At 34.9% G+C, this 17,296-nt stretch overlaps 2 long non-coding RNA genes across 2 annotated transcripts; both read right to left on the bottom strand.

Moving 5' to 3' along the window:
- Positions 1-2,476: 2,476 nt before the first annotated feature.
- On the bottom strand, positions 2,477-5,945 carry LOC135194275 (uncharacterized). Its single transcript, XR_010309751.1, has 3 exons — positions 5,867-5,945; positions 3,871-3,949; positions 2,477-2,627 (listed from the first exon to the last, which is right to left on the bottom strand). It is a non-coding gene; the product is annotated as an uncharacterized LOC135194275 (long non-coding RNA).
- Positions 5,946-6,498: 553 nt separating this feature from the next.
- LOC113393880 (uncharacterized) lies at positions 6,499-12,650 on the bottom strand. The gene is made up of 3 exons (XR_010309752.1): positions 12,546-12,650; positions 9,296-9,421; positions 6,499-6,573 (listed from the first exon to the last, which is right to left on the bottom strand). It is a non-coding gene; the product is annotated as an uncharacterized LOC113393880 (long non-coding RNA).
- Positions 12,651-17,296: the final 4,646 nt, after the last annotated feature.

Raw genomic sequence — 17,296 nt, 5'->3', positions numbered from 1 at the left:
TTTAGTACTCGTTTAAGTAAATTAATTTCTTACTTAAAGTAAAATTTTTAACTTTTCTCGTAAACAGAATTAAAAACAAGATTATTTAAAAAAAAAACCCAGTCTTTTGATACTCAATTGTTTTAAAGATGTTTCAAAGAAGTCGACAAATTTCGCGTTGTCAACAATGAAACCTTCTGATGGATTTCAAACGGTTGCCAACACCGAAAATTCCAAAAAATACACTGGAAACCCACCAAGAATCAACGATTTGCTATGATTTCTCAACCCAACCAAACCTGCCTCTCCCAAGGACTAGCATGAGAACGTCATCGGTCGCCGGTTCTATGTTCGGCGACACACGATTTCTCCGTGACCGCTGTTCAGGAGTTGACGCTAGAATTATAAATAAATTTACTCACAACTATCAGTCAGGTGTTAGACATAAAAAGTGTAAAACTTCACCTATAGCGCAGAAACCGTCTCTTCCCATTATACGCCCTAGAGGGGTGAATTAATATATAATTAATAATTAAGCCTATATCATTCCTCATTACTCAAACTATCTCCTCACCAAGTTTCATCTAAATCGGTCCAGCGGTTTAAAAGTGAAGAGTTAACAGAGTTACTTTCGTATTTATAATATTCGTACACGCAGCGGAGCCGAGAATTTTGAGAGGAATGTGTGGTGTTACGCGAATGGATAGAATAAAGAATGAGTACTTAAGAGGAAGTTTGAAAGTGGCACCGGTAGCCGAGAAGTTATGCGGAAGGCGGCTGTCACGGTATGGGCATGTTATGCGGAGGAATGAGGAACATATTGTGAGGAAGGTCTTGAGCATGGACGTGGATGGATATGATGAAGGGGACGACCAATGAAAAGATGGATGGATTGTGTGAAAGATGGTATGGCTGGAAAGAATGTTACTTGTGAGATGACGTCAGATAGGGAAGTATGGAAGAAGATATGCTGCGCCGACCCCATGTAAATTGGGATAAGGGCAGGAGGATGATGAATTTTAGTAGAAATTGCGTCTATAGCGGCCGATCTCAAGATTGACCAGCCAACTACGCAGGACATATGATAGGGCACATGTGTGTGCACACACAGCACTTTCTATTCTATCACTCACATAATCCGGCAAAAGCAAATGTTAAATACACTGCACACACAGAGATAAGTTGACTGCAAACTCAACTCAAATTCCTTTATTCAATATAGAAGCATTACACTTACTTATTGATAGTTAAATGACTACCACCGGTTCGGAAACCATTCGCACACAAGCGTTCCTTAACATTTTTTTTTAATTTGGCAACAGAGGCATTTTGAACGCTTTCTGGGATCCTGTTGTAGAACCGTTTACATTGCCCCATAAAAGAGTCACTGACTCTATGCAGTCGAGTAACAGGAGTAACAAGTCTGTGTTTGTTCCTTGTACCAATGCTATGAGAGAGCGGCTACGTTACCCCATTGCATTAGGATGAATAAAAAGGGGAATTGATTCCTTGATATCCAGGTTTATAAAATCGTTCAGATACCTCCATTTGCTCCATAGCTTCGTGCGGGAAGGTCATCATAGCAGACTATAATAGAAAACTCTATTTACTGTGCCTATTATATTTGTGACGCAAAACAAGACCAGTACAAAGAAATAATTGGATACATCCCATTGTGGAAGCTATTCAGAGGGAGCGTTTTATACTCTTTTTAGTAAGCTACGAAACACCTAAAACAAAAACGCAAAATGCCCCACACATAGACAATTTAAACGCACACTTAAAAACAGTATCGTCCGACAGCTCAAGGGCATCTTATGGTACCGCCAGCGCATCGGTGTCGGCTCCGATATCGGATATCGGATCGTATCGGAATATGAAAGATAGATACAAAATTATACAGATAAATACAAGAAATAAATACACGATTATACAGATGTTCAAAAACCGTGGAGTTAATACTTGTTGACTTCCAGGTAGGTTATGTTACATGCATATATAATTCTATTTAACTAACATAACTGTATTTTTAGATGTTGAAAAAGAGTAAAGAATGAGTTTCTTGTCGGTTCTTCTCGGTAGAATCTACATTCCGATCCGGTGGTAGCTTCACTTAATATAGTTTGTTAAATGACGTATCAAAAGTACTTGTAAAAACCGACTTGAATAAAGTATATTTTGATTTTGATTTTGATACATTTTACTTCCAGCGATACCGGATCGGCGCCCGACATCAATATGGGATCGGATAATGTTAATACGTTCCTACTCTTGAAGACACTTTCTTCTTAGGAGCGCTCCCTTAGTCTACACACTAAAATAAAAGGAGCCACAAGATGGCTGATGTTGTACCACGTAAAGTCATACCACGGACAGTCATCAACGTTTCAATATATTCATTAGATACACACATACGCAGACACGCACACAGTCAAAGAAATATTTAAACTTGGAAGGAAATTTGTAAAAGCTCTTAAAGTTGACAACTTACCGCCAGATCGGCGCTGCGATCGCTATGCGTCCGAGCGAGACGATCTCGGCCGACGTAAGAGTGAGCAGGACGACAATAGGATGTGAAGAACCGCTAAAGTCGAGTATATAATGGTTTGGTATTTATTTAACCATAAGATAAACTCTGTTCTGCAATCCTGAAAGAAAATGATAAGGTAATTTCTTTAAGTAGTTATTTTTATAATTTTGGTCTACTTGGTGGTGGGGTTTTGTAAAATCGATATACGGTGGTTATTTGGACAAAAACTGAACTCGTATAGATATACAAAACCGTTTTGTTCTAATTACTGCTGAATAAATATTATCTGTATTTATTCAGCTGTACGTTCATTTAAAAAAATAATTCTTCTCTATCGTGTTAGTTGGGCTTCCTGCTCTATGAGTGCCATTTTATATATTTTAATAAACATGATCTATGTTACGAATATTACATATCAGTAAAAAGTTGTAAAATTGTCTATGTCTAAAACTCATTGTCTTTGATTAATAGAGACTTGAGTATCTATTATATTTGACAGTATATCCACTTTAATTTTACTTCCAAAAGTTCCGATAACAGTTTCATCGACGTTCGAAATGCAATTTTTTTGCAAATCCATAATGAATCATAGATTAATCAAACTCTCGACCAATGATATCGCGTCAATTCGCTGTCAAATGTTGTTTATTTGGCTTTTGTCCTCTCGTGACATAGACTATAGATGTTGTAGTCTTTGATGGATTTTTGTCAAAGTGTAACGAAAATGTCAGTTCTAGAGCAAAGGAACATTATGATTCCTGAACAGATATCCGACTCTTGTAAAGTTTATTATTTGTATATGTAGATTTATGAAGATGTTTGTTTGTGTGTTTAATTGCAAAAAATAGTGTGTGATTGAATATTCTATATCCCTGATTTTACATATTAGTCTAATTCAATAATAATAAAAGCTGAAGCAAAAGAAAGATCTAAATATTAGTGTCGTGTCAAATTACTTTTTTGTCTAATTTGCAGTCGAAACACTTGGCCCTCGGTGTAGTGATGCAAAAAGCTTCATCAAAAGTATAACACCTCGCCTTATTGCCTCCACTGGTGACAGGAGGGCTGGTTCGTTTTTTGCCCAGAGGATCGGAATTGCGATTCAACGGAGAAATGCTGCTAGCATTCTTGCCACCATTCCACGCGGTCAAGATTTATACAGTAACTATTTTCAATTCATATTTGTATATATTTAAGCGCTTAATTTTATCAATTCTTATGTTAATAAATTTATAACAATCATATAAATAAAATGATTGTACGACCATAAATCTCTAAAATAATGCTGTAACAGATAACGAATAAAAAATCAGAACAATAAATAATCAACTAAACGCAGTGGAGGATATGAAATTACTCACATTCTTGTAGATGTTATCTGTGGTACAGTTGCCTGAATGAGTGACGTCACAGCATGACCAGGGTATCGTGACGGGAGTTCTGGAGACGAAAGAAAATAATTAGTTAGATGTTAGTTAATAACTTCGTGTTTATAATCCGTCCCATGAACTGAAGGAAGGCATCGTGAGGAAACCTTTTGTCGATTTAAATTATGTCGCGTATCCACCAAGAAGCTTTTTTGCGATTTTTAAGACACTTTCTGCCTCGCACAACCACTCTGTGGAACCAGCTTTCACCGGCGGTTTTTCCGAACCGATACGACTTAGAAACCTTCAAGAAAAGAGCGTACTCTTTCCTGAAAGGCCGGCAACGCACCTGCAAGCCCCCCGGTGTTGCAGATGTCCATGGGCGGTGGTAGTCACTTTCCATCAGGTGAGCCTCCTGCTCGTTTGCCACCTCTTAATATAAAAAAAAAAAAAGCTCGGTGGAAGCCCAGTCGTAAGAAATTTACTAACTGTAACTTTTTTTAACATGAAAAAATATAATCAAATTTGTACTTTTTCTGCTGTCTTTACATTTAGTGGTCTAACACACACAAAGACATCTCGTAATCACGACCGCCACGCACACTAATGCACACCGATAATCTATCAAACGGCGCTCTATCCTGAGTAAATAGATATTCCACAAACCGTTAACGAATGTTAACGTTAACGACAAACGTGACTCAATCTGTAATAAATATAACTTTAGCCTATTTAAATAGCAGGAAGAGTTAAAATATAAACCATTTTAAACTTGAATTGGTTTGAAATCATTCGTCAGGGTCTTAGAGAGTCTGTGGTGATCATTATTAATTCGTGTTAAACTTGCCTTTTAATAGTATGGTCACACTGTAAAAGAAACAAACTGTAACTCCCACTGCTGGGCTAAGGCTCCCTTTGAGTTCACATATGGTAGAATTTCATTGAAATTAGACAGATTCAGTTTTCCTCGCGATGTTTTCCTTCAACAAGCACCAGATGCAAAACGCAAATTAAGCACATGAACATTCAGTAGTGCTTGGATAGGTTTAAACGTAATCATCAGTTAAGAAGCACGCGTTCTGACCACTGAGCCATCTCGTTTCTTGGTTACAATTTAAAAGAAAGTACAAATGTTATCTTCTCTAACAGCATAATCGGTTACGAGCATTATCTAAAAATCATGAAGCCTTATTGCCTCCACTGATGACAGCAGGGCTGGTTCGTTTTTAGCCCAGAGGATCGGAATTGCGATTCAACGGGGAAATGCTGCTAGCATTCTTGCCACCATTCCACGCGGTCAAGATTTATACAGTAACTATTTTTAATTCATATTTGTATATATTTGAGCACTTAATGTTATCAATTCTTATGTTAATAAATTTATGGTTTAATTAAAAATCATCATAATCAAAATATACTTTATTCAAGTAGACTTTTACAAGCACTTCTGAATCGTCATTTTACAGAACTATAATAAGTGCTCCACCGTTTCGGGATGTAGACATGAGACTCAGTAGTAGTTTTCCAACATTTAAAATACAAAGCTATGTTAGTTAAATACAATATATTATTGGAAAACGAAAAGTGAGGGACGTGGTCAAGGAAGTGACGTCACCTTTGAGACGTACGGTTGTAGTATATACTGCCTGGAAGTCAACGAGTACTAGCTCCACACTTTTTTATCTTGGTTTTTTTTTTAAATTGTCCGGGTAGACATATGATTCCACTCCACCTGATGGTGAGTGGAAGTGGAGTCCAAACGCGAAGACGACTAGTACAGTCACCAAGAATGAACTGCACTAGTCACCCATGGCGACCCGCAAGATGCCTCTTCACGGCTCGTTTGAAGGCACCCAGGATGCAAGAGGAGGGGAACACGTGTGCTTTGTATTGAATAATATTTTTTTTATTATTCATAATTTTTTTACAAATGATTTGAATCTATGAATCGGCAAAATTAAACTTAAAATACAAGTTTCAATAAGCTTACGTGTTATTCAGATCGCAGCATCGAAACTGGACGCGCAACGCGTGGTTGATGAAGCCATCTTGTTCCTGGAGACCTTTCTGTGAATATAATCACAATAAACTTGATAAAAAAATTGTAATAAATATCCACGTGGCAACGTGTAGAGGATCGGAAGGGCGTAAACGTTTCTAAAGACGTACAAAATAAGTATCTAATTGTCTATAGCTTAGGCTCATTTTTGTCCAATCCGAACATTTCTTCGAAATATTGACGGACGGAAAATTCGACCCTGCACAAAACCCAGGGCCGGACCGTAAATTTAGGGGTCCCTGGGCTAACACTACTTAGGGGCCCACCTAAGACATATCTGAACGTAGACTTGAATAAAATTAATTGAATGGGTTTGATTAATTGCAGGACTCGCAGCGCTGCAAACCATACGATCTGTTTAATTTAATAAAGTTATGGATTATTTCGCATTATAGTCTATTTTTGACTTTGACTTGACTTAGCTGGGGCCCACTTAAATACACGGGGCCCTGGGCTGAAGCCCAAAAAGCCATATGGTAGATCCGGCCCTGACAACTACAAAACTTAACAAAACTAAAACCAACACCCTTGCGTCCTTAGTATCCGTATAATAAAGTACGCACCTCAGTTATATTCGAAGAAAAATAGTACAGAAGGGCGCACTCCAGAAGCATCATAAGTATCACCAGTGTCCCGTACTGTAATACGAAAATGATTCAAGTGATTTAATGAGCACATTGACATTCTTAATTAACACTGACACACAGACACAAATAAGGATTTTATAAACAGGGATGTTATCGAGCTCTTTGACCGTAACATAAAATATCGGATATCCTATCCTATTTATTATTTATTTTATTTATTGAATAAGTTACATCATCAACTAAATAAAATTAATAACTGATGTAGATAACATTAATTGTGATACGTCTTTAAACTATGTATTACCATCATTACATAGTATAAAACAAAATCACTCACCGCTGTCTGTCCATATGTATGCTTAGGTCTTTAAAATTACACAAAGGATTTTGATGCGGTTTTTTCAACAGATAGATTGATTCAAGAGGAAGTTTTATATGTATAATACATGCACCATATAGTAGAGAAACATTGATAATTTTAGAGGTTTCTGAAGTGATGACGTATATAAACACATTTTTGCGCTTACATTGCTGGCTGAACCTTTATAGATCAAAATAATGAACTATATACATATATATATATACCTATACTATATATATATATATATATATATATATATATATATATATATATATATATATGTATATAGTTCATTATTTTGATCTATAAAGGTTCAGCCATATATATATATATATGTACACCTTAAGAAGGTCTTCAAAGAAGTCTATGATACTATATATATATGTCTATCCCTTAGGGATAACCACTTTATATTCTTTATACGAGAAATAATGGATTATTTTCGAAGCGATTTTAAGCAATACAGTATTAATCCTTACCCAATTAAGTACCTTAAATACATTGTACATTTAATATGGATCAATATGGCCCTTTACAGCATGTAATTTAAATGAATATTTTCGAAGATATTACAGGTTTAAAACGCAGGGACATAGCGGTTTGTATTGTCTAATGACCGAAAAACTGTGAACGTTTAAGACATTCTGTAGTATATTTACTATAAGCATTGCACCCGTGCGAAGCCGTGGCGGTTCGCTAGTAAAATATAATATCAAATTTTAATATCTAAATAATAAATGAAATTAAGACAACAAAGATAAAATACTGTACTGAGGAATAAATAAAGCAAATTAGAAAATTTAAAAAAGAAAAACAAAACTTAAATATATTATTTAGAAGGTACGAGATCGAACAAGATCATTAAAAATATTGGACAAGATCACATACATTACTCTGATCCCAACGTAAGTAGCTAAAGCACTTGTGTTATGGAAAATCAGAAGTAACGATGGTACCACAAACACCCAGACCCAAGACAACGTAGAAAACTAATGAAATTTTTCTACATCGACTCGGCCGGGAATCGAACCCGGGACCTCGGAGTGACGTACCCATGAAAACCGGTGTACACACTACTTGACCACGGAGGTCGTCGAATCATTGGAATGCTTACATTATAATTTTGTTTTAGCATAGTGTTGTACCCAAAGAGAGTGTCTAATTATAATTTAAATAATAGCTTACAAATAAAGTCGAATTGACATCTTGTATTATTTCATTTACAATATCTGAATAATCTAATATTTACGAAAATATCCGAATAGTACGAGATACGAGGCTGCGAAGAGGTGCGGCCAGATGCGCAACGGCAACCATGATTTTTCATCAGTCTTTATAGGGGTTGCCGTAAAGTGGACGACATTTTACTGAAGAAACAAGTCAATGAAATTTTTGACGGAATAAGAATTATTAATAATTTAATTTAAAATACTAGCGGCCACATTTTGATAGGCAACCTAGGTAGTAACCATAGGTAGATATAAATTCTCCTAATCATAAATATGCGTAAAGATTTGGTTTTTAGCAAACACTCGATGGGTACACTGATTCTGCAGCCGGATCTTTGACTAGAAACAATCGGATAAATTGAAATAATTTCGTATCCGTAACCGTATCTGGAACCAGTAAAATATTATTCATAAATATATATCCAGATCCTAAATTACATATCGAAAACATCCCTGGTCATAACCGATTGAACCGGGCTCGGGTTTGCACCCAGGGGTCTGCAACCTTATTTAGACAGTCGTACCCACAGATTTAGATTAGTCTAGATACGACAAGCCGGTTGACCGAGTGTACCCGAATATTGCACTAAGCACAAACTTGACGCTCTATAACTTTATATTGCGTTCGTGTGATTGTGTCATTATAAACTGTAGAAACTCTTCTCGGGTAGTAAATCGTGTCAACGGAGGTATAACTTATCATAGGTATGTAATTTTGTCGCTGAAATTGTTTTCGTTAATTTTAAAATATTTACAAGTATGTTTGTTTTTTTATAAATTGAATACACCCGCGGGCTCACAGCTGCCCGTGCCTTTTCACTTTTCAGCTTTAGTTAAGTGTGGCGGTTGACAATTTTTCTTATCCATTAAACATCAGCAGATCTTCGCTGGAGTTGGAGCTCGTCGTCCTTTTTGAAAGACGTTGTCTACACTGGCTGAACTTTTTATTTTTAATGTTATATATTACTTTCAATATATCTATATGTATTTCTAGACATAGGTGATATTATATATATTCTGTACTTTGCTTTTTTTATCATTGTTGCGTACCTACTCTTGTACGGGTGACGTCATCGTAGGTATAAAAAAAATGACGCGCTCTGTTCGCACTATCTAATGTACATGCGGTATCTAGCTTCTCTAAATCTGTGCTCGAAACAATTACCCTTCAATAAATCCTTACCATAAACAGCAAGAACTGAGATCCAGTAACTGCCCCATAAAGACCCATGGCTGATATGAAGAAAATTAAACCACTAATCAGAGCTCCAGATATTCCAACTTGAACTGATGCATCCATCACGAGCAGCTTGATGAATAAAAAAAAAGATTAATCGTATTACGTCAAGGCTGTATAGTGTTATACCTTGACCATTTATAAGATTTTTTTTTTTACTGATATTATAATTATGAATGTTTGTATGGGTGGATATTACTCAATCACGCTAGTATGGAATAGTACATATACCCTAACTTAACGTAATCTCCCTTTTAGTCGAGCGGAAACTAGTCTATAATAATTATAAAATCTTTTTTTTTTTTTATCTATCAACGCACAATTTATTATTGTTCATTATTGTTGATAGGGCTTTGTGCAAGTCCGTCTGTGTAGGTACGTCCCACTCATCAGATATACTACCTCCAAACAGCAGTACTCAGTATTGTTGGTTTGAAGGGTCAGTGAGCCAGTGCAACTACAGGTACCAAGGTTGCTGGTGCATTGGCGATGTAAGGAATGGTTAATATTCCTTTCGTGATGACCACTTACCATCCATACTTACTATAAAATATATACATAATAATACTATCCAGTCCAGAGCTTACAAAGCTACTCGTCTCATTACCCCCCCTTAAAGTTGAAATAGCAAACGTCTATCGATTCGGTTCTATTTTTTACGTTTGTTAACTCAGAACTCCATCATTTATAAACCGATTTGGATCGCTTTGACGAATTTTCCGTTTTGTTTTCAAAACTATTTTTATTTTTTTCCAATAAAAGACAGACGACCTAATTAATAACCTCCTTTTGTTTTGAACGATTCATAATAATGTTTTTATTAGTTCGTCGGTAACAATATCTTACATATCAAACTCAACTCAAATTCCTTTATTCAATAAAGAAGCATTACACTTACTTTGATAGTTAAATGACTACCACCGGTTCGCAAAAGAAAATACGCTGACCTGAGAAGAACCGTGAACATTCATATTGTATCCACTAAGCCATGACGGCATGGAAAATGTGGAAAACTTAAGCTCTATTGTAGTATGGTGTCGTGTATCGATGCGTTGACCTCATTTCCTATAAATAATATAATCGGCCGCTATTACACGATCTATAATAGATAAACTACATAGATAGATATACCAGTAGGGGGTTATTACGTTATTATGGGTAATCTTCTTTTTACTAGGTTATATGAAGATTTTTATTTATATTTATAATCAAAATTTATTCAAGTAGGCTTTTGCGAGCACTTTCGAATCGTCATTTAACAAACTATATTAAGTGAAGCTACCACCGGTTCGGAATGTAGATTCTACCGAGGAGAACCGACAAGAAATTAATTAGTTACTCTTTTCCAACATTTGAAATACAAAGTTATGTTAGTTGAATACAAATGTATACAATATATCCCGCCTGGAAGTCAACGAGTATTAGCTCCACGTTTTTTTATCATCTATGTAATCTTGTGTTGAATAAAATAATTATATCTACAAGGTCTAATAACTTGATATACAGCAAACTCTTCATGAACGCTTAAAAAACGAGAGCCGTCTTTACGAAAGTATCAAATCCCCCATTTTATCCCATCTCTAGGAGACATTTGTTTAAATAAGGGCATTGCATCAGTTCGCGAGTATCTCTTTGATTAATATTAGCTATTTACACCATTTTTTTTTAATTTTGATCTTTTCTGTAGTATTGGAAATCACTCGTAGGAACAGATATTTATTGAGTGGATCCGAACTTTCCAAATGAATTGTAAGAAAACACAATCAAATGTATTAAACAGTTTTTATTTTAAATGTCACAGACACTATTTTCACGGGACACACTCTAACTCGCTGTCGTCTCCGATCGAAATATGACGTTTTATCCGTCAAAAAAAACCATTGACAGCTCGCCGCCGGTTATTGTTCAAATAATTAAACGCTAACAGTAGGGATATCGATCTAGGTACAAATGTAGTATGAAATAGGAAGGCAGGACTGGCAAATGTTAAGCGGTCACCAATCCCTGAAATATTGACGCTGTAAGAAATATTAACCATTCGTTACACCGCCAATGCGCCACCAACCCTGGGAACTAAGATGTTATGTCCCTTGTGCCTGTAACACTGGCTCACTTACCCTACAAAACAACACTATAATACGAAGTATTGCTGTTTGGCGGTAGAATATCTGATGAGTAGTATCTACCTTAGGCTTGCAAGCTCTATATAACAAACAAATTATCATATATTAGTATATATGTATCATATAAATAATAATATCATGGATAATAATTTCTATTATATATAGTTTATTTTTAAACATTTTGTTTAACTGTATTATTAAACTTATTGTTGACGCAACAAAAAAATCAAACATTAGTATTTCTCGAATTGGAAAAGTTTGGGAGCCACAGATTTAATGTTACAGTGACGTTTTATTATGTACAGTAGGTCACAATCGTACCATCCCGTGACTGACACGGCCGTTTTAATCCTGAATCACTTGATACTTTAATCAATGTAGCGAATTTAAAAAAAGAACATTATCCAGCACAGATAAAAACATTTTTTTATATCGTTTAGAAATTAATGGTAACACTTTATTTATCTGTTTTGTGAGTTTAAAAATATATATATATACTTATGTAGTTTGGGAAAGTACTTGAAGTATTAGTAGAGTGTAATGAAATCAAATGAAAATATTTATTCAATCAGGGTCATAAAGACACATTTGAATCGTCATTTTACAGTATTGGAAGCTCGGTTCGAAAAGTAAATACTACCGAGAACCCAGAAAGGAACAGTAATTACTTTTTACCACCATTTTAATTGCATATCATGTCAATAAAGTACAAACAAATTTATTTATATCGTGCCTAGAAATCAATAAATACTATTTTCTTGCGTGCACCAGGGTGGATTTATTAATTTAGCGAACACGAAAACTAGGTGTTATTAGGTTACCTTTCCTCCTCGTTTCTATATAATTATTGTCACCGTTTCATTCGAATAGATCTATATTATTTTGAATATACATAATATTGTTCTAAAAATACTGTGAAGCAACTGTAAGTATACCCAATTTATTAAAAACATCCCGAAGGGAGTCTCGAGCTCCAAGCTTATAATTAGACCGGACGGACGGATGCAAAGAAATTGCAGAATGAAAACAGTTCCAAAAGCACACGGCAACTTAGAAAAATTAAAACAACTTACATTTAGTGTAGAATTTCCAAACAGTTGTATGGTCTGAACGAGACTTTCAGGCGATGCAATAACCCAAAGGCTTATCGCAAACACAGCCATGCATAAAACCTGAAAAAAAAAACTTGGCCGTATAATTCGAAATCAGTGCACGTTTTACAATAATGAAAAAAAGAAAGATTGTCAAATGCGAGCAGGACTTGGTGTATGAGGGTGATATAAGTACTTTGATTGCCGCGAAAGTTTAAAGATAGATATTTTTTTTTTTAGAACAATAGGCTCTGGTTCAGTAATATTAATCCTATGTTTGTATATTTTCCAGAAAAGTATCACTTATCGAATTTAAATAAAGGTAAAATAAATGTAAGTAGACATGTTGATTGATTGTTTTTATTTAAAAAAATATATTAAAATAAAACGTTACAGACTTGGAATGTGAATATTGGTAATTAAGCTCAGTAATTAAGGTTCATTAATAAGAGTTACTAATTAAAAAAAATAATAATCAGATTTTTGTTTAAAAAACAAAACATTATCTCGTTTGCAACGAAAATGACAAAACAAGAGGCGCGTTTACATTACTTTTTTAAAACATGTAATTTGAACAGTATCGTTGTATCGGCCAGAAAAATATCGCCGATACCGATTTATCGGAAAACCTGCCGTATCGCCGATATATCGGAATCGGAATCGGTATCGGTATCGAATGCATCCCTAATATTTTCTTGAATATCTATAACTGCGTGTTTAAAACAATAATAAGAATATAATTACATTTCTCAAAACAATTTTTTATTACATATTCAATTTGTCCTTCTTTAAAAAACTACATAACCAAGACACGGGTATCACTCAAGATTTCCCCTGTGTCACTGTTACTTTGCTGGAACCGGTCAACAATGATATAATTTCGTTTTTATTGCGTTAAAAAATGCGAATTGTTTAAACATAAATTGAATTCACAAAAATGTTATAGCGTGTCTGTGTGAACTAGTGATCTTAAATTAGGATTCACCCGTTGTCAACTCTTAAAATCTCTGCCTATTTTTGACAATCCTTCCATGGATTTACTCTGACACAGGACACACCCTAAAATAATCGACTATACTAATGTTATAAATTCGAAAGTAACTCTGTTGCACTTTCACGGCCAAAATACTGAACCGATTTTAATTAACTTTGAACTCTAAGTAATAACAAAGGCTACTTTTTTATGCCTAACACTAGACGAGACTCCTAGAACGCGACTGAAGTCGTATGCGTAAACTGATTTTATATAAACGTCCTCGTACTAAATATTTTTTAATAATTTAGCTACAAGGACTTCTGCGGCGCTGTTTGAATGTCTCGAGGTTGTATGAACTCATTCGATTCATATGTAATTTTGATTACTCGTGACCATTACGGGTACGCCCGTTTGTAAAAGTATTGTTTTGTTTGAACTTTAATTTTTTTTTTTTTTTTAATATAATGTCATAAATATTATTTCCTTAAGAAATTCTTTGTGTTTTTGGCTGTTTGAAAAAAACGATTGACTTTTCTTTTTTTTTTTTTAATAATTTGTTACACTACAGGCAAGGACATGACATCTTAGTTCCCAAGGTTGGTGAGATGGGTTAATATTTCTCCAGCGCCATTGTCTATAGTTGTGACCATATATCTTCAGGTAGCCCATTTGCTCGGTCGACATATACCATTAAAGTAAACTTACTGTTGAATGGATCGCCTAATATTAGATGATCGTTATCACAGTAAACGCTGACATTAAGAATTATAAGGCTTATTATGTTGTTGTTGTATGATAATAGTTGTCGCCCGCGGCTTTGCTCGAGTTTTAGGTGTTCGTCGTCGAGTGTTAGGTAAAGAAAGTGAGTGAGCCAGTGTAAGGACAAGAGAGGATTTAAGATTTTACTATAATTAACATTTATTACAGCTAATGTCTATAAGCGGTGGCGACCACTTACCAACAGGTGATCCGTTTCCCACCAAAGGATACACGCATCGAAATGGCGTATCGCCGTAAATTTTAACATTACTCGAGTGAGATACGAAAGTGAGAAATCTATGAGTATTAAACAACTAAATATTTCATAATATTTTTTACAAACCATGGCTGTGAAATTAATCGTAACGAGAAGGAATGCCGCAAATTTTGACGTTCCTTCAAATTTCCCGCACATTTTGATAACTGAAAAAAAAGGGGTTACCATATTAAAAAATAAATAAACAGCACATTTACCGATCGATTCGGTGTTATTGAATGGGAAAATAGTGGTATCTAAACTAATATTATAAAAAAAGTAACTCTGTCTGTTACCTCTTCGAACTTGAACCGCTGAACCGATATCGATGAAATTTTGTTCTCTTTTTTTTTAGTTATAATGAAATAGGCGTTTGTCTTCCATCTCACCTGATGGAAAATGTAGATAAAGACGAAGGTGGTACACGCCCATCTAAAAGAAACCTGTTCACTCTACTCTTAAAGGCTCCAGAGTTCAACTTATCAGGAAAAATAGACCCAGACAGGTCGTTCCAAATCTTGGTGACTCTAACGAGCTGTCAAACCGTTTAGTTCGACTTTTGGGTATGTCAACAATATTTGGATGAAACGTTTGCTTGCGCCTAGTATTCCGATAAAGGAATGGAGATGTCTCAAAATGGATGAAGATGGTTCTGGAGATAGTTTGAGTCTCCGAAAAGGACATGGGCTACTTTTTTTAATTCGGTCCCTTGAGGGATTAAATTTGGGGTAGACGGTTTGTGTGCTATAGATAAGCTTTATAAATTTCTCGCAAGTAAAGCTGCAGGTTCAGGTAGTATATTATAAATGCGAAAGTAACTCTGTCTGTCTGTTACTCATTTACGCTTTAATAACTGAAGCGATTCTTTTAAGCGAAGAAGGCATTTTTGTTCGGTAAATATTGATGACCTTTAGTGTTTGTAAGGAATGTATCATATGACATATACACATCTATACAATGCATGGAAGAAATCACAGAATGCTATTGGCGTGTTCTGTGATTTATCCACAGCGTTTGATTATTCAAAGCACGAAACTTTCTTGTACGACCTGAAACATTAAAGTGTTAATAGCAAATCTTGTGATCTCATTGCTTCGTCCTTGAATCAAAGAATTCAACAGGTGTCTATTTAATGGAACAAAATCTTCCGGATCTGTATTATGAATGGGTGTTCCACAGGGATCATTTTTGGGACCTTTTATTTTTGTTATAATTAAATTATCTTCCTTTCTATGTTAAAGGTATTTGTGGTATCGTACAGTTTGCTGATGATACCTCAATACTCTTTAAAGTTGACAGAAAAAAATTTAATTATGACGATGTAAAAAATGCTTTATCACTGATACGAAGTTGGTTTACAAAAAATAACTTAGTTGTAAATGATAAAAAGACAAAATGCGTACTGTTTGCTCAACCTTTGGTGGAAAAGAGTGACTTCTGAGTTTCTTGCCGGTTCTTCTCGGTAGAATCTACTCTCCGAATCGGTGGTAGCTTTAGATTTAATTAGTAACTGTAACATGACGATACAAAAGTGCTTTTATGAGCCTACATGAATAAACAAAAAAGTACCAAAATTGTCTATGGATGGATGGGTATTTATATTTAACAGTACACCAGAGGACTATGTTAGAGTAGGTTCTATGGGGGGGCTCGGTTGTAAGAATCACTATTTTGCGTGATTCGTAACTGAATAATGATACCGTGTTATCAATATAATATAATAAATTTTGAAGCTTCAATAGTGCAATAGTTTAAGAACCGGAATTTAAAGAGTCACAGGATCGATCTTCACCTTTGGGCTATTGTCGTCCTAACCTAAGACGAGCTAAAAAAATATTTATACGTACGATTATAGTTAGATAATGTAACCTTTGTTTAAAAGGGGATTGTGAATTCTCAAGGGAAAGACACGTCGCGTGTACATTATTAATTAACTAAGTAGATCATTCACCCTAGTTAGCGAATAGGAAAGATGTGACCTTTAAAAATATGAAAAACCCAGACACAGTTAATAAAGGCAGATATGGGGTAATGACTACATAACTGACGTTGATGGTAGGAAGGAGGCCTTGGGCATCAAACCTCCTTACTTCAAAGTCGGTTTGGATTTAAGGTTATAAATATTAATTATAATATTTTAATAAAAATATATATTAAACACTAGCTGCTACCCGCCCGTAATTTAAAATTTATTTAAAATTAGTTATTTATAATAATAGGTAATAATAATTATAATTTTTTTATAAATGGTTGCCATACTTTTTTTATTTTGAATATTTTTATTGAACATATGAGATAATAAAATTAAAATTTATATTGAAAATAATAAAATTAATAACAGGAGCACCAAATTAAAAAGGAAATTAAATTTTCGCGACAAACTCGATCGGCCTCTGACTCCGCTTCAACTGTAACTCGTTCAATATTTTCGACGCAGAAAATCCAAAAAAACACATGGTATACGATATATTGAAAATCTAAATACAAAAGGTAGTGTTGACTAGTGGAAGAATTCACTTCATCCACGCGCGCTGAACGCTTTTGAAGAAGATAATCTGATCGCGTAAAATAAAAATACATACTTCGTGGAGCTGGATGGCCATGCCAAGAACTTTAAGTTCATCACGAACCATGATGCGAGTGTGGCCATCCATATTTCGGATGGTGAAACAAAAATAGGGGGTAAATAAATAATCCAAATGACCAGTGACATTGACAACTTGACCGTAAAATCTGTTATTC

Source organism: Vanessa tameamea, chromosome 29, assembly GCF_037043105.1.
Source record: "Vanessa tameamea isolate UH-Manoa-2023 chromosome 29, ilVanTame1 primary haplotype, whole genome shotgun sequence".
Classification (NCBI taxonomy): domain Eukaryota; kingdom Metazoa; phylum Arthropoda; class Insecta; order Lepidoptera; family Nymphalidae; genus Vanessa; species Vanessa tameamea.
Note: the sequence above shows the minus strand (reverse complement) of the source record. Positions and strands in the feature narration are given on the sequence as shown.